The sequence below is a fragment of the Eriocheir sinensis genome, chromosome 45 (genome assembly GCF_024679095.1).
Source record: "Eriocheir sinensis breed Jianghai 21 chromosome 45, ASM2467909v1, whole genome shotgun sequence".
Taxonomy (NCBI): domain Eukaryota; kingdom Metazoa; phylum Arthropoda; class Malacostraca; order Decapoda; family Varunidae; genus Eriocheir; species Eriocheir sinensis.
The window spans coordinates 13,439,885-13,463,909 of NC_066553.1; positions in this window are offsets into that span (position 1 = coordinate 13,439,885).

A 24,025-nucleotide genomic window follows, 5' to 3' on the forward strand; every position below is an offset into this window, starting at 1 on the left:
TGTGTGTGTTCCATTCCCTCCGATTCTTGAGAAATCTGCGGCTAGCTCGAAATTTTGTGGGCCATCTTTTTAGCCGATTATATGCTCGAAGCGGAATTTAGTGAGGATTCTTATGGTATCTTCAAATTCCTCATACGTCTATTAGTTCCCGAGTTACACCGAAAACTGAATTTTTTTCTCTCGTCAGAGTAGCATAACAAATAAAATCACTCATTAATTAATGCCTTATATTTCATTTCTTAACTTATTTCTTCTTATTTCTTTTCTCAACTTGCATTTCTTTATATTTTCTGCCTGCTCTTCGGTGTCATATGACCTTAGACGTTGCCGCATCGAGTTTACTTTTTTCCGTGAAAAGGGATCGTGTGTGTGTGTGTGTGTGTGTGTGTGTGTGTGTGTGTGTGTTCCATTCCCCTCTGATTCTTGAGAAATCTGCTGCTTGCTCAAAATTTTGTGGGCCAACTTTTTTAGCCGAATATATGTTCCGAAGCGGAATTTAGTGAGGATTCTTATGGTATCTTCAAATTCCTCATGCGTCTATTAGTTCCCGAGTTACACCGAGAAAACTGAATGTTATTCTCTCGTCAGAGTATCCTAACAAATAAAAATCGCTCAGAGCTCCTCATCTACGTTCCTTAGAAAGATTGCCATATGTTACTATTAAGAAACTTATCCCAACAACTGCAAATTTGACGCACTTTCATCGAAAACTTAATTTTAATAATTTTTATTTACTTTTATGGCGCGTTTCGCGTCATCGTCCGCAGAACCTTTTACCCTTGATGACATGAAATGCGTCATCGTGCGCGAGAGGTTAAATAAGTCAGATTTATCTCAAATTCACTGTCTGGGCAGACAAATATTCGGAAAGAGAAGGCAAACCAGTTTGTAGATATATATAAATATGCCGTATATTCACGTCCTTATGGATATCTTCTTGTTGATTAGGGTTTAAATACTCCTGAATCCCTACAGTTTCGCTCAAACATTGTTGGAGAGCCTCCCAGATGAACGCGTATTCACATGGTGAACTCCAGGAAAAAGGAACTCTTACACGTTCTATACTCCCAACATAACGAACCCTATGGTTTAAGCTCTCAGCTACTTCTGATCTTACTCTCTTAAGCCTTTGCAGTTACTTTCTTAAACCATCGAAGCCCGCCTTCCTGAAGTCAGGTATTAAGTGTTGTTTCTGCTGACTCTATCCTCCCATTTAATATTAAATTTAATTTCCTTATGATCACTGTTACCTAATGAACCCCCAACCTCAATGTTGCTTATTATGTCCTCTTTATTAGTTAACAACAAATCCAAAATATTTTCTTCCCTCGTTCGCACTGTTTTGTATATAGAACGAACTTACATTAGCTGAACCCACACTCCTGGAAGAAGCTAAAATTTTCTAAAGGCTACAATAAAATCAATATGACCGATGAAGATACGGCACGTCACAATGAACAAACTCACTGTCTTCTCTGTAAATACGGGTTTTAAAAGGTAAAGGGTAAAACATCATGACCATGAAAAATCAGGAAACAATTACATTGAAGCTTATTGTAATAGATGCAACCTTCAAATGAAAAAATCACAAATTGCAGCGTACTCTCATTGCACATTATGCGGATTACGACATGACGTTAATCCCGCGTGAATTAACGCTACCTGGCTTTGAAAATCAAACTAAGACCAAAACATTCAGTTCAGAAATACCATGAAGTCATCATAAATGACTTGAGATTTATTGACACGTATGTCTTTATGTCTGGTTCACTCGCGGCTTTAGCGAACCAATTCATCAGCACTGGGAACGAGCCCATGTGCACACAACAGATGTTGAAAGATGTGCCAGCACCTGCGTTACCATTATTGATCAAGGAAAGCAGGTTTTTGTTATGACTATATGGACTCGATGGAACGACTTTCTGAGACACGTCTTCCATCCCGCGAAGATTTTTTCAATTCGCTTCAAGAAGCAGAACTTTCCGAAAGTGATTATAAACATGCTCAGAATGTTTGGAAAGTAGCTGGATGTCAGAGCCTGATGGACTATTTGTTGCTTTATGTAAAAGTGGATGTTGGCCTTCTATGTGATGTCTTCCTAGAGTGGAGAGGTATTTTGAAAACCCAGTGGAGGTTGGATATTGTAAATTATGTTAGCCTGCCAGGATTTGCCTATGACTCTTTTTGTTAAAACACAGCAGGAATTAGAGATGCTTAGTAGCCCACATATATCATTGCATTCAAACAAATGTGCGTGGGGCTACACAAGTGTTGTGCGTCGTTTTGTACGCACCAATAACATCTACACGAACCCTCAGTTTAATCCAAAACATGATAGAAACACTTTCCTTTCATATCTTGACTTCAACAGTCTTTATCCACTGTAATACAAGAGAAGTTACCATGTGGAGATATGAGAAAACTAGATGAGACAGAAATGCACTGGTTTTTGAGCGGGAGGGGGGCTAGGTCAATCAAGCAACCGATGGCGATTTTGGATACCTCATTCTGTGCAATACTGAGGCTGTCTCACGTGAAGTCATTGAGAAAACGGATGACCTCCACTGACCATCAGAAGACACAATATCATCAATAGAGATATATCGTCAGCCGCACACGAATGGTATGAAGAAGAAAACCGTCCAGTACCGTGTAAGAACATAAAACAGATTGGAACACATGTTGCTCAGGAGAAAATACTGTTTGCTCTGTCCTCCTTAAACTGCTATTCAACTAGGCCGGGTTGTTAAAAAGTGCATGCTATTTATATGTTTAAGCAAAAGCACTTTCTTGCGGACTTCATTCAGGATAACATAGAAGCCCGCAAAAGTGCTACTTGCCCTATCAAGAAAACTGCAATCAAGTGTATTTCAAACAGCATTTTGGTCGATACCTGATGAACGCGGCCAAATATAGTGAAGACATAGATATTGTCACCAACCGCGAAAAGTTTTGAAGCTGGCCCGAAGTCCTTACTTTAAACGCGTTGTACCCTCAATGATGGTCATGTAGTTGTAGTTCGCCATAAGAAATATTCACAGGCGAATCATCCAAACTACATTGGCTACTACGTCCTAAAGCTGTCCAAGCTGCGACTATATGATTTCTTTTACAGTATCATGAAGGCTCATTACGGGGATCGGGCGAAACTAGTGTATTGTGACACTGATTCCTTAATAACAGAAACTGAAACTCCTGATCTATTAACAGAGTACTCGCAGGAACCCTTTAAAAGCTATATAGACACAAGTAACTTTAGCTCCTCACATTCCTTGTACAACACAGGCAACAAAGGCAAGCTCGGATTTCTCAAGTCTGAAGTGAGGAAAGAACCATCTCAGAATTTGTAGGTGTAAGACCAAAGTGCTACTCCATCCCCATGGCAGACAGTGACCGGTTGAGTTCAGCTAAGAGCGTTCCAAAGCTCATAAAGAAAAAAATTGCTCATCAGCGATACAAAGACGTCCTATTCCAGAAGCAAACATTTACCTTTGGCTATCAGGGATTCACAGTGCGTAATGGACGAATGAGTACAATAAAATATCCCACGAGAGGATATCTGTAGTTCAGGACAAAAGACACTGCTTTAGCACCTTGGATTTACTACATTACGGTCATCCCGATAATTCAAAAGGGGTCGATGAGTACGAGGAAGAGAAGTACTCTGTAATAATAATTTGACCAAATTCCAATAAACATTGAGTTTGTTTGACTTGTTTATATGTCCTTTATCAAAAAATGAATGAAAAAACAATAATTGTCTTAAAATTTATTCGATTTGTGGAAACTTGTAGATAAAACGCGTCTATGTCTCGATCTGGCTCATATAAAAAAATAAAAAAAAGACTCGCGAAATGTGCGCGGCGGCGGCAGCAGCGGGCCCTGCGGCGACATCATGCGACGACAGGATGCGACAGGATTGCGTGGGCTCGGGGCGGGGGCGGGGCGGGGCGGCAGCACGCTACCAAGTTATTCTAAAAGAGAAATGAGACACTGGATTTGTCTCTACTATGAACCGGACATGATAGTGTTCTTAGATAGTTATGCTCTCGACCTCAAATTATACTCTGATTATTTTAAATATATTGCTTACCCTGGGCTCAGGATATATAAAAATGCATTTCGACTTCAAAGCACGCGAAGCGATGTGTGCGGGGCTTATGTCGTGTACTTTGCCTACAATGTTTCACACTTGGGTGTAAGAGAAACTCTTGAAAAAATTTGTATGGAGTTTTCCAAGACCGAATATTCGAGGAATGATGAACACGTGATGAGATTCGCTTACAGCAAGTTTATAATGCCCGTATGACATCAAACATTTAACACGTGTTCATAAAAAGTAAGTATTGACTTTATTGATTTTTCATATTGAAGTGTATTACATTCCATGAAGCTATTCTCAGCATAAATAATTTTCTAGTTCCTTTATCGTGGTTTGTATAACACGCTTAAATCAGTGGTCTGGCTCCATACAGGACCTCACTCGTCACCACCACTAGCCCCAGTGCTGCCGCCCCGCCCCCGCCCCGCCCCGAGCCCACGCAATCCTGTCGCATCCTGTCGTCGCATGATGTCGCCGCAGGACCCGCTGCTGCCGCCGCCGCGCACATTTCGCGAGTCTTTTTTTTTATTTTTTTATATGAGCCAGATCGAAACATAGACGCGTTTTATCTACATGTTTCCACAAATCGAATAAATTTTAAGACAATTATTGTTTTTTTCATTCATTTTTTGATAAAGGACATATAAACAAGTCAAACAAACTCAATGTTTATTGGAATTTGGTCAAATTATGATTACAGCTTCCTTCTCTTCCTCCTCCTCCTCTACCCCTGTAGAATTATCGGGATGACCGTAAGGTCGTAACTCCAAGGTGCTAAAGCAGTGTCTTTTGTCCTGAACTACAGATATCCCTCTCTTGGGATATTTTACTGTACTCATTCGTCCATTACGCACTGTGAATCCCTGATAGCCAAAGGTAAATGTTTGCTTCTGGAATAGGACGTCTTTGTATCGCTGATGAGCAATTTTTTTCTTTATGAGCTTTGGAACGCTCTTAGCTGAACTCAACCGGTCACTGTCTGCCAAGGGGATGGAGTAGCACTTTGTTCTTACACCTACAAATTCTGAGATGGTTCTTTCCCTCACTTCAGACTTGAAATCTGAGCTTGCCTTTGTTGTCTGTGTTGTACAAGGAATGTGAGGAGCTAAAGTTACTTGTGTCTATATAGCTTTTAAAGGGTTCCTGCGAGTACTCTGTTAATAGATCAGGAGTTTCAGTTTCTGTTATTAAGGAATCAGTGTCACAATACACTAGTTTCGCCCGATCCCCGTAATGAGCCTTCATGATACTGTAAAAGAAATCATATAGTCGCAGCTTGGACAGCTTTAGGACGTAGTAGCCAATGTAGTTTGGATGATTCGCCTGTGAATATTTCTTATGGCGAACTACAACTACATGACCATCATTGATGGTTACAACGCGTTTAAAGTAAGGACTTCAGGCCAGCTTCAAAAACTTTTCGCGGTTGGTGACAATATCTATGTCTTCACTATATTTGGCCGCGTTCATCAGGTATCGACCAAAATGCTGTTTGAAATACACTTGATTGCAGTTTTCTTGATAGGGCAAGTAGCACTTTGCGGGCTTCTATGTTATCCTGAATGAAGTCCGCAAGAAAGTGCTTTTGCTTAAACATATAAATAGCATGCACTTTTAACAACCCGGCCTAGTTGAATAGCAGTTTAAGGAGGGACAGAGCAAACAGTATTTTCTCCTGAGCAACATGTGTTCCAATCTGTTTTATGTTCTTACACGGTACTGGACGGTTTTCTTCTTCATACCATTCGTGTGCGGCTGACGATATATCTCTATTGATGATATTGTGTCTTCTGATGGTCAGTGGGAGGTCATCCGTTTTCTCAATGACTTCACGTGAGACAGCCTCAGTATTGCACAGAATGAGGTATCCAAAATCGCCATCGGTTGCTTGATTGACCTAGCCCCTCCCGCTCAAAAACCAGTGCATTTCTGTCTCATCTAGTTTTCATATCTCCACATGGTAACTTCTCTTGTATTACAGTGGGATAAAGACTGTTGAAGTCAAGATATGAAAGGAAAGTGTTTCTATCATGTTTTGGATTAAACTGAGGGTTCGTGTAGATGTTATTGGTGCGTACAAAACGACGCACAACACTTGTGTAGCCCCACGCACATTTGTTTGAATGCAATGATATATGTGTGGGCTACTAAGCATCTCTAATTCCTGCTGTGTTTTTAACAAAAAGAGTCATAGGCAAATCCTGGCAGGCTAACATAATTTACAATATCCAACCTCCACTGGGTTTTCAAAATACCTCCACTCTAGGAAGACATCACATAGAAGGCCAACATCCACTTTTACATAAAGCAACAAATAGTCCATCAGGCTCTGACATCCAGCTACTTTCCAAACATTCTGAGCATGTTTATAATCACTTTCGGAAAGTTCTGCTTCTTGAAGCGAATTGAAAAAATCTTCGCGGGATGGAAGACGTGTCTCAGAAAGTCGTTCCATCGAGTCCATATAGTCATAACAAAAAACCTGCTTTCCCTTGATCAATAATGGTAACGCAGGTGCTGGCACATCTTTCAACATCTGTTGTGTGCACATGGGCTCGTTCCCAGTGCTGATGAATTGGTTCGCTAAAGCCGAGTGAACCAGACATAAAGACATACGTGTCAATAAATCTCAAGTCATTTATGATGACTTCATGGTATTTCTGAACTGAATGTTTTGGTCTTAGTTTGATTTTCAAAGCCAGGTAGCGTTAATTCACGCGGGATTAACGTCATGTCGTAATCCGCATAATGTGCAATGAGTACGCTGCAATTTGTGATTTTTCATTTGAAGGTTGCATCTATTACAATAAGCTTCAATGTAATTGTTTCCTGATTTTTCATGGTCATGATGTTTTACTCCTTTACCTTTTAAAACCCGTATTTACAGAGAAGACAGTGAGTTTGTTCATTGTGACGTGCCGTATCTTCATCGGTCATATTGATTTTATTGTAGCCTTTAGAAAATTTTAGCTTCTTCCAGGAGTGTGGGTTCAGCTAATGTAAGTTCGTTCTATATACAAAACAGTGCGAACGAGGGAAAAATATTTTGGATTTGTTGTTAACTAATAAAGAGGACATAATAAGCAACATTGAGGTTGGGGGTTCATTAGGTAACAGTGATCATAAGGAAATTAAATTTAATATTAAATGGGAGGATAGAGTCAGCAGAAACAACACTTAATACCTGACTTCAGGAAGGCGGGCTTCGATGGTTTAAGAAAGTAACTGCAAAGGCTTAAGATTGTAAGATCAGAAGTAGCTGAGAGCTTAAACCATAGGGTTCGTTATGTTGGGAGTATAGAACGTGTAAGAGTTCCTTTTTCCTGGAGTTCACCATTGGAATACGCGTTCATCTGGGAGGCTCTCCAACAATGTTTGAGCGAAACTGTAGGGATTCAGGAGTATTTAAACCCTAATCAACAAGAAGATATCCATAAGGACGTGAATATACGGCATATTTATATATATCTACAAACTGGTTTGCCTTCTCTTTTCCGAATATTTGTCTGCCCAGACAGTGAATTTGAGATAAATCTGACTTATTTAACCCTCTCGCGCACGATGACGCATTTCATGTCATCAAGGGTAAAAGGTTCTGGCGGACGATGACGCGAAACGCGCCATAAAAGTAAATAAAAATTATTAAAATTAAGTTTTCGATGAAAGTGCGTCAAATTTGCAGTTGTTGGGATAAGTTTCTTAATAGTAACATATGGCAATCTTTCTAAGGAACGTAGATGAGGAGCTCTGAGCGATTTTTATTTGTTAGGATACTCTGACGAGAGAATAACATTCAGTTTTCTCGGTGTAACTCGGGAACTAATAGACGCATGAGGAATTTGAAGATACCATAAGAATCCTCACTAAATTCCGCTTCGGAACATATATTCGGCTAAAAAAGTTGGCCCACAAAATTTTGAGCAAGCAGCAGATTTCTCAAGAATCAGAGGGGAATGGAACACACACACACACACACACACACACACACACACACACACGATCCCTATTTCACTGAAAAAAGTAAACTCGATGCGGCAACGTCTAAGGTCATATGACACCGAAGAGCAGGCAGAAAATATAAAGAAATGCAAGTTGAGAAAAGAAATAAGAAGAAATAAGTTAAGAAATGAAATATAAGGCATTAATTAATGAGTGATTTTTATTTGTTATGCTACTCTGACGAGAGAAAAAAATTCAGTTTTCTCGGTGTAACTCGGGAACTAATAGACGTATGAGGAATTTGAAGATACCATAAGAATCCTCACTAAATTCCGCTTCGGAGCATATAATCGGCTAAAAAAGATGGCCCACAAAATTTCGAGCTAGCCGCAGATTTCTCAAGAATCGGAGGGGAATGGAACACACACACACACACACACACACATGATCCCTTTTTCACGGAAAAAGGTAAACTCGATGCGGCAACGTCTAAGGTCATATGACACCGAAGAGCAGGCAGAAAATATAAAGAAATGCAAGTTGAGAAAAGAAATAAGAAGAAATAAGTTAAGAAATGAGATATAAGACATTAATTAATGAGTGTTTTTATTTGTTAGGCTACTCTGACGAGAAAAAAAATCAGTTTTCTCGGTGTAACTCGAACTAATAGACGTATGAGGAATTTGAAGATACCATAAGAATCCTCACTAAATTCCGCTTCGGAGCATATACTCGGCTAAAAAAGATGGCCCACAAAATTTCGAGCTAGCCGCAGATTACTCAAGAATCGGAGGGGAATGGAACACACACACACACACACACACACATGATCCCTTTTTCACGGAAAAAGGTAAACTCGATGCGGCAACGTCTAAGGTCATATGACACCGAAGAGCAGGCAGAAAATATAAAGAAATGCAAGTTGAGAAAAGAAATAAGAAGAAATATGTTAAGAAATGAGATATAAGACATTAATTAATGAGTGTTTTTTATTTGTTAGGCTACTCTGACGAGAGAAAAAAAATCAGTTTTCTCGGTGTAACTCGGGAACTAATAGACGTATGAGGAATTTGAAGATACCATAAGAATCCTCACTAAATTCCGCTTCGGAGCATATAATCGGCTAAAAAAGATGGCCCACAAAATTTCGAGCTAGCCGCAGATTTCTCAAGAATCGGAGGGAATGGAACACACACACACACACACACACACACACACACACATCCCTTTTTCACGGAAAAGGTAAATTCGATGCGGCAACGCCTAAGGTCATATGACATCGAAGTTAAGAAATGAGATATAAGACATTAATTAATGCAAAATCAGAAAAAAAGACTTGGTTATGCAGTGTTTAGTGTTTGATGGCACCAAATAAACGTAGTAAAAAATAATATATATAAGTTGAGGAAAGAAATAAGAAGAACCAAGTTGAGAAATGAGAAATAAGAAGATAATTATACAATACATCCAGCAAAACTTAAATAATTTATCGAGTCTTACGTTCAATGGCGATTTTTATTTTATTTTCGGACTTGCATTAGAGAGTAAATTCATATTTCAGCCTGGTCATTAACCTAATGTCCTTAACCTTTTCCGTGATTATAATCTCGTGGTCATTCGAGGTCAAAGAAAGATCTTATCTTAACCCTTCAAGTATCCTTCTCCCGTCACCCCCCCTCCTGCTGGGCACCCCTACTCCCGTCACCTTCTCGCTTCCGTACGCTAGTCCGAGAGGGGGGTGAGGGGGGGTGAGGGGGTGAAAAGGTAAAAGAGATGGGTGTGGAGGGGGGTTAGGGAGGGGGTCCAGATACCCCTCTTCCGTAACCCCCGCAAATTACCCCCACTCCTGTAACCCCCTGCTCACCCCCCCCCCCAACCCCACTTCCAGTCCCCCCCACTTCCGTACAGTTGTTACTACTTGCGTGTGTGTGTGTGTGTGTGTGTGTGTGTGTGTGTGTGTGCATAGCTGGGCGTTCGCGATACTTTATCGCCGATAACAAAATCGGGTTATCGGCCATCCGCTACTTATTTATATAAATATCGGTATCTTCGTTACTTTTGTAAGCAAACTAGCGATAATCGCTACTTTTTTCCGCCTCAGACAAAAACGTTGTCTCCTCCCTACTGTGCATGCGTGGCCCGGGCGCCCGGTGTTCTATGAAAAAAAAAACTTCGGGGTATGAAATAACTTCAATGAAGAGATTTCATACTTAGATCATCATCATTAAAACACTAGGTTATTTTTTATGTTACTCAGAAATCACTATATCAAAGAGAAAAAAATATTTAACTTTGCCCCGAAAATGATTATTCACTGCCAGAAATTTGTGATCCAGTTGTAAAGAGCGCAAACAGAGACCAGTGGCTTGTGTTATCACATCGTGGCGTGGCGCGTGGCATGCGCAGTTCACGAGAGACCAGAGTTTGTAAACAAAATCGCCAGCTTTTGACGGTGGGGACGCCAAATAACACAACACCGGTTCAGGCGTTTCTAGTATTACCGTCCACATGTACGTGTCAACGTGTGGTTTTCAGGTTTTGTAAGTTTTCTAAAATACAGATCATGAAAATTTGAATTCATCTATGTTTTTTATTTGAAATATCAATATAGTATCGTTTACGCCTATCGGACTTATCGCTAGCTAGTATCGGAATTGTGGATTTATATCGGGTATCGGTTATCGGTTATCACCTATATTTGTGTCTCCAATAAACGAATATCGGTTATCACCGATAAGGTTTTCCGTTATCAGTTATCGGGTATCGGGAATAAGGTTTTCCGTTAACAGTTATCGGGTATCGGGAATAAGGTTTTCCGTTAACAGTTATCGGGTATCGGGAATAAGGTTTTCTGTTATCGTGCCTAGCTATGGATGTGTGTTTGTGTGTGTGTGCGTGTTTGTGTGTGTGTGTGTGTGTGTGTGTGTGTGTGTGTGTGTGTGTGTGTGTGTGTGCTTGTTTGTGTGTGTGCGGATTTGAAGTGTAAGTGAAAATATAAAGGGAGATAAGTGAGATATAGACAGAAAGATAAAAGAAAGACAGTTGCTACTGCTACTACTACTACTACTACTACTACTACTACTACTACTACTACTACTACTACTAGTTCTACTACTACTAATACTGCAACTACTACTATTATCATTACATAAGCAGTAGGTAGGAGTAGGTAGGAAGACACCTACCGAACGGGCGCAAGCCACTCCCGGTGAGGTCTATATGGGAGGTGAGAAGGGAGCTGAAGCCCTCCAAAGACCCTTCCCATGTCCTCACTAACCTTTTCCCTATTGTCTCACCAACACCGGAGAGTAGTTCAGCATGCTCTCTAAAGACAGATCCTCTCTTTATCCACACCACACTACATTCACACAATATATACATCTTTTCCCAAAATTAAAATTTCAAAATGGCGCACCTACATCAAGCCTCGGAGTCTCCGCCTGGGGGGGGGGGACCACAAATTCCCCCAGGGAGGACTCCCCTTCTGGCTGCCGACCCGAGAGGTGTCTTGATAACTCCTCGAACCCAACATTCTAGAGCTCTTCCTTACCTCAAACCCTTCTGCTTATTCTGTCAAACTGTTCTCTCCGTTGGGCTCCTCCGATCACAATCTTATTTCTGTATCCTGTCCTATCGCTCTTGTACACCCTCTGGACCCACCGAAGAGGCGATGCTTCTGGCATTTTGCTTCAGCTCGGTGGGACGACCTGAGGATGTACTTTTCCGATTTCATGTGGAATGATTATTGCTTCCAGGATAGAGACCCCTCTGTGTGTGCTCAGCGCATCACAGAGGTGATTGTCTCTGGAATGGAGGCATACATTCCTCGTTCTTTCTCTACTCCTCACGCTAAAAAGCCTTGGTTTAATCACGCTTGTTCTCGTGCTGTCAATGATAGAGAGGCAGCTCACAAAAGGTACCAGAGCCTTCAAACTAATGCTAATTATGAACTTTACATTTCTGCCCGAAATCGTGCCAAATCTATTCTCCGACTAACCAAAAATTCTTTCATTAATAGAAAATGCCAAAACCTTGCTTTCTCTAACTCTTCCCGTGACTTCTGGCATCTAGCCAAAAACATCTCTTCCAACTTCACTTCTACATCTTTCCCTCCACTCCTCAGTCCTGACGGCAACACTGCCGTCTCATCTATCTCTAAGGCTGAACTCTTCTCTCAAACTTTTTCTAAAAACTCCACTCTGGACGATTCTGGGCATATTCCTCCTACTCATCCCCCCTCTGACTCTTTTATGCCTGTTATAAAGATTCTTCAAAATTATGTTTTCTATGCCCTCTCTGGCCTCAATCCTCAGAAGGCTTATGGACCTGATGGAGTGCCTCCTATTGTCCTTAAAAACTGTGCCTCCGTGCTGTCACCCTGCCTGGTTAAACTCTTTCTGCTCTGCCTGTCAACATCTACCTTTCCTTCCTGCTGGAAGTATGCCTTCATACAGCCTGTGCCTAAGAAGGATGACCACTCCAATCCCTCAAACTACCGTCCTATAGCTTTACTTTCTTGTCTATCTAAAGCTTTTGAGTCAGTCCTTAACCGGAAGATTCAAAAGCACCTTTCCACTTCTGACCTTCTATCTGATCGCCAGTATGGGTTCCGCAAGGGGCGTTCTACTGGTGATCTCCTAGCCTTCTTAACTGACTCTTGGTCATCCTCTCTTAGCCGTTTCGGTGAAACCTTTGCTATTGCGCTGGACATATCAAAAGCTTTTGATAGGGTCTGGCACAAATCTTTGCTTTCCAAACTACCCTCCTACGGTTTCTCTCCTTCTCTCTGTACCTTTATCTCCAGTTTCCTTTCTGACCGTTCTATTTCTGCCGTGGTAGACGGTCACTGTTCTTCCCCTAAATCTATTAACAGTGGTGTCCCACAGGGTTCTGTCCTATCTCCCATTCTTTTTCTGTTGTTCATTGATGATCTTCTTTCCAAAACGAACTGTCCTATCCATTCCTACGCCGATGATTCCACTCTGCATTACTCAACTTCTTTTAATAGAAGACCCACCCTACAGGAACTTAACGACTCAAGGCTGGAGGCTGCAGAACGCTTAGCCTCAGACATTACTATTATTTCCGATTGGGGCAAGAGGAACCTGGTGTCCTTCAACGCCTCAAAAACACAGTTTCTCCATCTATTCACTCGACACAATCTTCCAAACAACTATCCCCTATTCTTTGACAACACCCAGCTATCACCTTCCTCAACACTAAACATCCTCGGTCTATCCTTAACTCAAAATCTCAACTGGAAACTTCATATCTCATCTCTTACTAAATCAGCTTCCTCGAGGCTGGGCGTTCTGTACCGTCTCCGCCAGTTCTTCTCCCCTGCACAGTTGCTGTCGATATACAGGGGCCTTGTCCGCCCTCGTATGGAGTATGCATCTCACGTGTGGGGGGGCTCCACTCACACAGCTCTTCTGGACAGAGTGGAGGCTAAGGCTCTTCGTCTCATCAGCTCTCCTCCTCCTACTGATAGTCTTCTACCTCTTAAATTCCGCCGCAATGTTGCCTCTCTTTCTATCTTCTATCGATATTTGCACATATTGCTCTTCTGAACTTGCTAACTGCATGCCTCCCCCCCTCCCGCGGCCCCGCTGCACTCGACTTTCTACTCATGCTCATCCCTATACTGTCCAAACCCCTTATGCATCTTCACTCTTTCATCCCTCACGCTGGTAAACTCTGGAACAATCTTCCTTCATCTGTATTTCCTCCTGCCTAGGACTTGAACTCTTTCAAGAAGAGGGTATCAGGACACCTCTCCTCCCGTATTTGATCTTGCTTTCGGCCACCTCTTTTGTTTCTTTTTTAGGAGCAGCGAGTAGGGGGCTTTTTTTTTATTATTATTTTTTTTGTGTGCCCTTGAGCTGCCTCCTTTGTTGTAAAACAACAACAACAACAACAACAACAACAACAACAACAGTAACAATAACAAGAGCAAGAAGAACGATAACACCCAACAACAACGATAACAAAAACAACAACGGTAAATCTCTCGCCATGACTGACTCGCAACGACTTTCTTCCATGACAATGAAAGAAAAGGAAAAGAATGAAAAAAAAGCTGAGAGATAAAAGTCGAATTACCGAGACACAAGACTGTTTTGCATACTAACCAAGCGAGGAGAGAGAGAGAGAGAGAGAGAGAGAGAGAGAGAGAGAGAGAGAGAGAGAGAGAGAGAGAGAGAGAGAGAGAGAGAGATTGATTGATTGATTGATTGATTGATTGATTGATTGATTGATTTTTGATTGATTGATTGATTTATTGGCCTCAAGGTAGTTACATAGATTATTTTACACATTGTCTTTAAAAGCCACTAGTCCATTGAGCCGTAGCTCTCTTATGGACTACATGTTATATATATTTATATATAAGTGAGCATAACAGGTGCGACAAGGTCTCTCAAAAATATATTAAAGATTGCAAAAAATTAAGTATGGCTAACTCAGAATGCATACTCTATACATGTGCACCCCAATACAAAATTAATGAAAATAGGCTTTTGTTCCTGATTAATAGAACAAAGTGATAATACTAATAATAATAATAACAATAACAATAGCAACAAAAATACTACTAACAGTAATAATAGTTTCATAACAATATTACTAATAATAATGATAATAACAATAAAAAAAAATAATAATAATGACAGACATGATAATAATGAGACATGAAAATAATGATAGACATGATAATAATGATAGACATGATAATAGTGACAGTAGTAACGCATAATAATAATAATAATAATAATAATAATAATAATAATAATAATAATAATAATAATAGTGATAATAAAATTATAATAGTGATACTGATCCTGAACATTACTATTACATATTCTAATAGTAGTAGTAGTAGTAGCAGTAGTAGTAGCAGTAGAGAAGGGAGGGAAAGGGGGAAGGAGAAGGATAGGGGGAAAGCATAGCAAGCACTCTTTAACATGCCTTAATGTGAGGTAGTTAAGGCATATATTTCACTGAAAAATATTAAGTATAATTACCATGTAACAATGAAAATAAATTTCTTTTAAATGAGACTAGATTATCATTATTTAGAAGGGACTGAGGCAAGTTATTCCAGTTTTTTGATCCCCGTGACAGAACACTCTGCTGGGCGTGTGTGGTCCTGCATAACGGTGGACGCAATTGATGAGTTCTACGGGGCACAGAGTGGGGCATCACAGTAAACCCAGGGTATACAGGGAAAGAGTGAAGAGCTTTGTGTACAAATAAGCTAGTTTGAAGGTATATAATATCGGGAAGCTTTAACAACCTAAAATCTCTAAAAATACAGTTTGTATGAGCATACCGATCTTTAAAGAACATAACACGTAAGAGTTTTTTGTGAAATAATCAGGCTGTCGATGAAGGTGTTATAGGCGCCTCCCCATATGGCACAACAGTATAGAAGGTGCGGATATATTAGAGATAAATAAATTTGCCGTAAAGAGTTTTGGTTCAAACAATCTCTTAGTCTGTATATTACGCCCGTTAGCAGGGCTACCTTTGATTTTACCATGTCAATGTGTTGTTTCCATTTTAATTTATTATCGATAGTTATACCTAAAAATTTAAAATCAGTAACTACATTTAATGCAAAATTATTTATTTTTATTGATGTATGAACTGGCTGAGCCGTGAGTGGACTAGAAATCATGAACTTAGTTTTGTTAATATTTAATGTTAATTTATTACTCATGATCCAATTTGATACATTGATAAGCTCAGTATTTAAAGTGTCTGTTATATCTTCAAGATCATGTCCTTGAATGAAAATTGTGGTATCGTCGGCAAATAAAAGGAATTTTAATTTATTGCTGCTATGAATTATGTCATTGATATATATTAAGAAAAGAATCGGGCCAAGAATTGATCCCTGGGGCACACCACATGCGGAATCTGTATATGGCGATGACACATTGTTAAACGATGTACATTGTTTCCTGTGTGCTAAGTAACTTTTGAACCAATTATGCGCATTGCCACGAATTCCATAAACAAACAATTTATCTAGTAGAATGTTATGAGAAATGGTGTCAAAAGCTTTAGTGAGATCACAGAACACAGTTATCTGGAACATTTTTGCATCCAAAGCATTGTAAATATTTTGACATAGATGGTGAAGTGCTAATTCAGTAGAATACTTAGGACGGAAGCCATACTGAACGGAGGTGAGGAGTGAGAGCTTGGACAGGTAATTCATTAGTCTTACTGACATCATTTTTTCAAAAATTTTGCTAAAGCTGGGTAAGATGGAAATAGGTCTGTAATTAAGTGGTAATGAAGAGTCTCCCTTCTTAAAGATTGGAACAACACGTGCCATCTGCAGGTGACTTGGAAAAGAGCCTTCTTTAAAAGGGGAGCGTCTGCCATGTTCTAAGATATTATCAGAGGATCACCATTTTCTCACAGGTGATGTGTACCTTGAGTAGGAACATCATGTACAGTTTTGGTGAAGATTTGTTGAAAAAAAAAATTTTATGAATTTTTTTTCAAAAATTTCAAAATTTTGAAATTGAAAAAAAGCATATTTAGAGTTTAGATAGCTCAAAAATAAAAACACCACTGGAACGGGCATACAAAATAAGTGTATTCCTAGAGATTACTTTTCCATTTTTTTTTTTGTTTCTTCAAAGTTTAAACTTAGAAAATTTATATAAAAATTTTGATGATGTTTATCCAGATTCTGATCACTAGCATTTATAGCTAATTTTTTTCTCTTTCCAACGCTATCTTTATGTTTGTGCTAGGTCCATAAATAACTTAGAAATATCAAATAAATGCGCGTGTGACCCTGTTTTGAGAAAACGAAGGAAAACTAAATTTATCGATCGCCCATCGATTCTGCTCTCCGATGACAATGTATTGGTAATGAATGTCAATGTAACTCTAACCCTGTGTAAAAAAATATCCTCTATTGCAAAAATTACGGACATAAAAGCACTGATTCATGTATGCATATTTTGGCGCGTAAAGCGCTCTGTATGGCAACACTACCAGATATTTAAAGGGCCGCCAGACCGCGCGAGGATTTAAATTTTAAAAAACTAACCTCGCCACGTGACACCCCATTGTATCCCTGGTATGATGAGCCCATAAAGTGAATTTCGAGGAATTAAAAATATTCATCAAAAATACCCCCCCAGACGCTCCCCTTAAAAGATGTATTAATTATATAAACTAAAAAAGGAGAAATTAGGTCACAACATTCCTTAATTTAATACTAATGTCATCATGTCCCGGGGAAGAGACTTTTATATTAAGAATGACAGACTTAACTTCTGGTAGTGTAGTGGGTCGTAAGTAGAAAGAAAATGGAACCGATTCGGGGAGATAAGTGGTAAAAGGTGTTTGGGTCTCTGGGATGTTCGTGGCTAACGTGTTGCCAATATTACTGAAATAGTTATTGAAAGCGTTCGCTATATTAAAAGAATCTGTTACGGTATCACCATTGAATAAAAAAGATGAAGGAAGTTTCGCTTGTTTTTTACCGAGTAGACTATTTATAGTAGACCAGGTCTTTTTGGAGTCCCCTGCTTCACTTGACAATTTGTTTTTATAGTAATTTGCTTTGGCAGTTCTTATGGTCGTTGTTAATTTATTTCTATAGGATTTAAAGGCGTTTTCATAAGTAAGGGGCCACTTGGCATACAGTTTTTGAAGTTTGTTACGATGTTTAATTGAATTCTTAATGGCAGAAGTGATATAAGGTTTGCCTATATGCTTTTCTTTAATTGTTAATGTCTCCAACGGGAAGTGCTTATTATACAGGTCAGTAAATTTCGTTATGTACCAGTCAAACAAATAATTTACTCCATAATCACTGGCATTTGTATTCCAGTTAATGTTAATTAAATCAGCTTTAAATGCACTTATGTTTTCATTGGAAAGATTTCTTCTGGTTATAGTATTAACAGTACTAGGTGAGTAGACAGTGTTGTTTAATGAAAATGAACTAACAATAGGGAAGCGATCACTAATTGAGTTATACATAATACCACTTGTTAAATAATAATCAAAATTGTTGGTCCTGATGTGATCAATTATTGTTGCCAAGTTTCTAGTTACACGTGTAGGTTTATTTATTGAGGAGAAATAGCAGTAACTGTGAAATAAATTAACCAAGTTTTGAGAACTTTTTTCACCATGATTTAGAATATTAATGTTGAAGTCACCCATGATGTAAACTGGTAATTTAGACCTGGATACAATACTAATAATATCAGTCATAGATGCAAGAAAGTCATCAGTATTAGAATTCGGTGGTCTATAGATTATACCAACGATAAACTTGTTAGGTTGTATAGTTTCTAGAAATAATGATTCCAGATGTTGGAGTTGAAGAGAGACATTACAAATTTGGCGAACTTGAAATGTTTTCTTGATATAACTGGCAACACCACCACCGTGCGTATTCTTATTATTAAAATAATTATTATAACCATCAATGGAATAAATTTCACACAATGCATCACTAAGGCGAGTTTCGCAGAAGCCTAACACATCATACACACAGTTACTAGTGTTGATACACTGATCCAAGCAACTTTCCAGGTGAAGAGGAACGCTACTGATGTTGAGGGCAAACAAATTAAGAGAGTCAGGAGAACTAATAATATTGTCACTGAACAAGTAATTGCTGTTAGGTTCACTAATATTATATTGAATGGAGAGATTATCTGAAGCACGGTCACCATCAAGATATAAAAAAGGCTTATAGGTCATTTTATCTAAAACATGTAGTGGAAAATTATGAAGGACATTGTCATTTAAGAGACTAGCAAGATCAAAATTATTTAAGTTGTGGAAAGGAAATACCTCTTGTTCCATTAACAAAGGATGATATTTACTGGACACGTCAGTAGAACAGAGCCACTGTATAGATACCTGTTGATCTACTTCTTGTGCTTACTTCTGAGGTTTTTCTGGAGTTGAAGTGCGTGTGGCGTCGAGTCCCGTGGAGTCGAAGCCTTCCTGCCCACACCAGACGCCCCAACACCAGCAGGACGCGTTTTGTCAGTGCCAGCACGAGCGCCCTCACGGCCCTCCTCGCCAGTAGCACCAGGAAGCGGAGCCATGTCACCAGCCGGCTGAGCACCAAGGCCCACTGCGGCAAGTGCAGTGAGGTCCACGGCAGCAGCAGCAGGTGAAGATCCACCACCACCACGTCCACCAGCCCCGGACAGCTCACGACTGGTTGTTCGGGCAGGGTTACTACCAAGGGTCAGGTCAGCAGCACCACTAGATGTCGCTCCGCCGACTGAAGCTTCACCCCAGGGTCGATCCCTCTTGTCCTTGATGATGAGTTTGGTGTGCTTGAAGAAGGCTATCTTTCCTTCAGATCTTGCTTGTTTGAAGGCTGGCATTTGACTTTTCTTCACCTCCTGTGAGGCAGGACAGAGATCTTCATTGATGAACACTCCCGAGCCTTTCAATTTTCTTGTATTACGCATCACTGCTTCACGGTCTTGGAATCTTTCAAATCGGGCAATTATTGTTCGTGAGTACGGCGAACCAACAGTGCCGACCCTGTGCGCTCGTTCTAGGTCCATGGGTGGAAGTTCCAACTTGTTTTGCAAGAGGGATGACACGAGGGCAGCAGTCTGTTCCCATGATTCACCGGCTGTTTCGTTAAGGCCGGTGATGCGCAAATTATTACGACGGCTGTAGTCGTCTTGATAGTTGAGACGCTGAACAAGCTCCTTTGCACATCCCTTGAGATCATTGACTGTTGTTTCTTTATCAGAGTTTGACTTGCGTACCGCTTTCAGATCTTCTTTTAAGTCGAGTACTTCAGCTTGAGTAAACTCTAAACTTCTTGTTAGCTCTTGTATCCTTGACTCCAAACTACTTACTCGTGCCTTAAACTGCTCCACAACAATATCCAGAGCGCTCCGAAAAGCTTGGTTCTGTGAGTCCAGTAGCAGCTTTATTGCAGTGGAATCCATGGTTGTAGAGTGGCAAAAGTATATCTCACTGGTGCCACTAAGTCCAGGAGTGTGTTGGACAGAATGCTAGAAACTGGCAAAAACTGCAATCACTTGAAAGGCACTGTAGGTCAGGGGTAAGGAGCTGCTAGGGAGGGACGTCCGTTTGCACCCGCTGCTCGAGAGAGAGCAACAAAAATGATCCCTTCCTTGCGCAACAAATCCTACGAAGAAAGGCTTTCCACCCTTAATATGTTCTCTCTTGAGAAACGTCGCCTCCGAGGAAAACTGATCGAATGTTTTAAAATACTTAATGGTTTCACGAATGTAGACAGAACAAAATTGTTTATGATCGATGACATTTTGCGAACGAGGAACAATGGCACAAAACTCAAATGTAGACAAGTAAATTCAGACTGCACCAAATTTTTCTTCACCAACGTTGTAGTGCGAGAATGGAATAAGAGAGAGAGAGAGAGAGAGAGAGAGAGAGAGAGAGAGAGAGAGAGAGAGAGAGAGAGAGAGAGAGAGAGAGAGAGAGAGAGAGAGAGAGAGAGAGAGAGAGAGAGAGAGAGAGAGAGAGATTTACATAGATTTATATAGAAAATCAGACCACACAGACCCCATGGTCCAGACTAGGTGGTCTGTCCTTAAACCTAAGTGATTTTACATTAATCAGATGGCTCCAAAACGTTGCTTTTCTACTCTAGTTAATATTAAGTTCAAGGAAGTGACGGTCGAGCTTGTTTTTAAAGGAGTCAATCGTGTTACACTGGACCACTGATTATTCCATTCTCGCACTACAACGTTGGTGAAGAAAAATTTGGTGCAGTCTGAATTTACTTGTCTACATTTGAGTTTTGTGCCATTGTTCCTCGTTCAAAATGTCATCGATCATAAACAATTTTGTTCTGTCTACATTCGTGAAACCATTAAGTATTTTAAAACATTCGATCAGTTTTCCTCGGAGGCGACGTTTCTCAAGAGAGAACATATTAAGGGTGGAAAGCCTTTCTTCGTAGGATTTGTTGCGCAAGGAAGGGATCATTTTTGTTGCTCGACGCTGAACACCTTCTAGTTTAGCAATGACCTTTGCATGGTGGGGAGACCAAAACTGTACCGCATATTCCAAGTGGGGTCTGACTAAACTATTGTAGAGTGGAAGTATTACATCTTTATTCTTGAATAAAAAGTTTCTTTTAATGAAGCCTAACATTCTGTTCGCTTTATTTGCTGCATCGATGCATTGATGTGAGAATTTGAGGTTTGACGCGATTTTAGTCCCCAGGTCCTTAACGCATTGAACGCTTGTGAGTTTAACGCCGCGTATTTCGTAATCGAGCTTCTTATTTTTTGTTCCAACTTGAAGGACCTGGCACTTGTCTACGTTAAAGGGCATCCCCCATTTATCCGACCAAGCTGAAATTTTGTGCAAATCCTCTTGGAGGCTTTGCCTGTCCTCTTCAGTGAGAACCGAGTTACCAATCTTTGTGTCGTCTGCAAATTTACTAATGCGATTATTGAGTCCAACGTCCACGTCGTTGATGTAAATAATGAAGAGCACTGGGCCAAGAACCGAGCCCTGAGGGACGCCACAAGTGACCGGCGCCCACTCTGAGTTAAATCCGTCAATCACAACTCTTTGTTGTCTGTTGCTCAACCAATTCGCGATCCATTGGTTTACTTGACCGTCAATACCTATTTGCTTTAATTCATAAAGTAATTTATGATGTGGGACTTTATCAAACGCTTTCTGGAAATCAAGATAGACTACGTCCACTGATTTGGTTACGTCATAAATTGAGAAGAGATCGTTATAAAAGGTCAGTAGGTTTGACAGGCAGGATCTTTTGTTACGGAAGCCATGTTGTGAATTCCCAATTAATGAGTGGCTTTCGAGGTAACTCACCATTTTGTCTCTAATTATGCTCTCGAGTAGCTTACCTACAATTGAAGTTAGACTAATGGGTCGGTAGTTACCTGGTATTTTTTTGTCTCCTTTCTCAAAAATCGGTGTCACGTTAGCTTTTTTCCAATCCGAAGGGACGATGCCTTGTCGCAAGGACATATTGAATACGGTAGTGAGGGAGGAGAGTATTTCGCTCTTTGTTTCTTTAAGCAGTATAGGATATACTTTGTCGGGTCCGGGACTTTTATTTGTTTTAAGTGAATGGAGAGCTTTAAGGACTTCATCGGTTGTTATTTCAAAATTAGGCAATGCATGCTCGAGATTTACAATAAGAACATAAGAACATAAGAACGCAGGAGTCTGCAAGAGGCCGGTAGGCCTGTACGAGGCAGCTCCTTTGACCCTAAGCTCCCGTGTATCTAACCCCACCTAACATCGCTGTCCATGAATTTATCTAGTCTATTTTTGAATGTGACAATTGTATTGGCACTCACCACATGACTGCTAAGCCTATTCCACTCATCCACCACCCTGTTAGTAAACCAATTTTTGCCTATGTCCCTGTTAAATCTGAATTTATCCAGTTTAAACCCGTTACTTCGTGTCCTACCCGGTTCTCTTACCAACAAAACCTTATGAATGTCTCCCTTATTAAAGCCCTTCATCCATTTATAAACCTCGATCATGTCTCCACGCACCCTTCGCCTTTCTAGAGAATGCAAGTTTAACTGTTTGAGTCTTTCCTCGTATGGCAAGTTTCTCAACCCCTGAATCATCTTAGTCATCCTCCTCTGCACCGATTCTAACATTTTGATATCCATTCTATAGTAGGGTGACCAGAACTGAACCGCATAGTCAAGATGAGGTCTAACTAATGCTAAATATAGTTTGAGGAAGACTTCGGGGCTTCTGTTGCTTACGCTCTACTCTACTGGTGTTGGCGGTAGCGAGAGGAAGACTGTTAGTATTAAACACCGAGGAAAAGTAATTGTTTAAGAGGTTTGCAATGTGTTGGCTGTCAGTCACTAGTGCACCGTTGCTGTTTGTTAAAGGTCCAATACCACTTTTGATCGCCTTTCTGTTGTTTATGTAACTGAAGAAAGATTTCGGATTATTTTTACAGTTGGCTGCAATATTTTCTTCATATCTACGCTTTGCCTGACCTACTAGTCTTTTTACTCGTCGCCTGGCACCATTATAAAGTCTAATGTTTTCGGGCGTGCTTTGTTCTTTCTTTAACCTGTAAAACAATTTTCTCTCATTGACTGATTGTTTAATTTCGCTATTAAACCACGGTGGGCTTTTATTAGTGTTAATTCGCTTCTCGCACAAGGGGACGAATGTATTCTGCTGAGTGAGTAAGTGATTTTTAAAGCTTAGCCAGGCTTCCTCTACGTTGTCGGATTTCTACGAAGTTAGCCCTTTTGAAATTGGGCACCTTTACTTTATTTTCAGTCACTGATGATTGAGCTCTAATGTCGACGCGCACTATTTGTGATCGCAAGAACCGAGGTGTTCTCCTACCGTGACATTACTGACTAGGTTATCTTGGGTCGTTATAACAAGGTCGAGTATATTATTTTGTCGAGTTGGCTCAGAAACCATTTGGCTTAGATAATTTTCTTCTAGAAATTCGATCATTCTGTGTGACTCGCCTTCTGTACCTGACAGTGTCGCCCAGTCGATATGGGGGAGGTTAAAGTCTCCTAATATCAGTGAGTCGTTGTTATTAAGTGACTGCCTTAAGACGCTGTACATTTCAAGGTCGTCATCGAGTGATTGCCCGGGAGGCCTGTCGGTGACAGATATATTTAAATTGACTTTTGCAATGTTTATTCGCACACACAAATGTTCAACGTTACTGTTTCCCGATGTTTTGTCAGTGGGTTGCAAATAGCTTTTGACATAAAGGGCGACGCCACCACCTCTACGGTTTACACGATCTTTGTTGAAGAGTTTGTAGCCATCTATGTTGTATTCGGAACTTAAATCAATATTTGTGGTGTCGATAAATGTTTCGGTTATAGCAATTATGTCAAAATTTTCTGTTAGAGCAAGACATCTCAGTTCATCAAATTTGTTTCTTAGGCTACGCGCATTGAAACTAAGGATTTTTAAATTATCTAG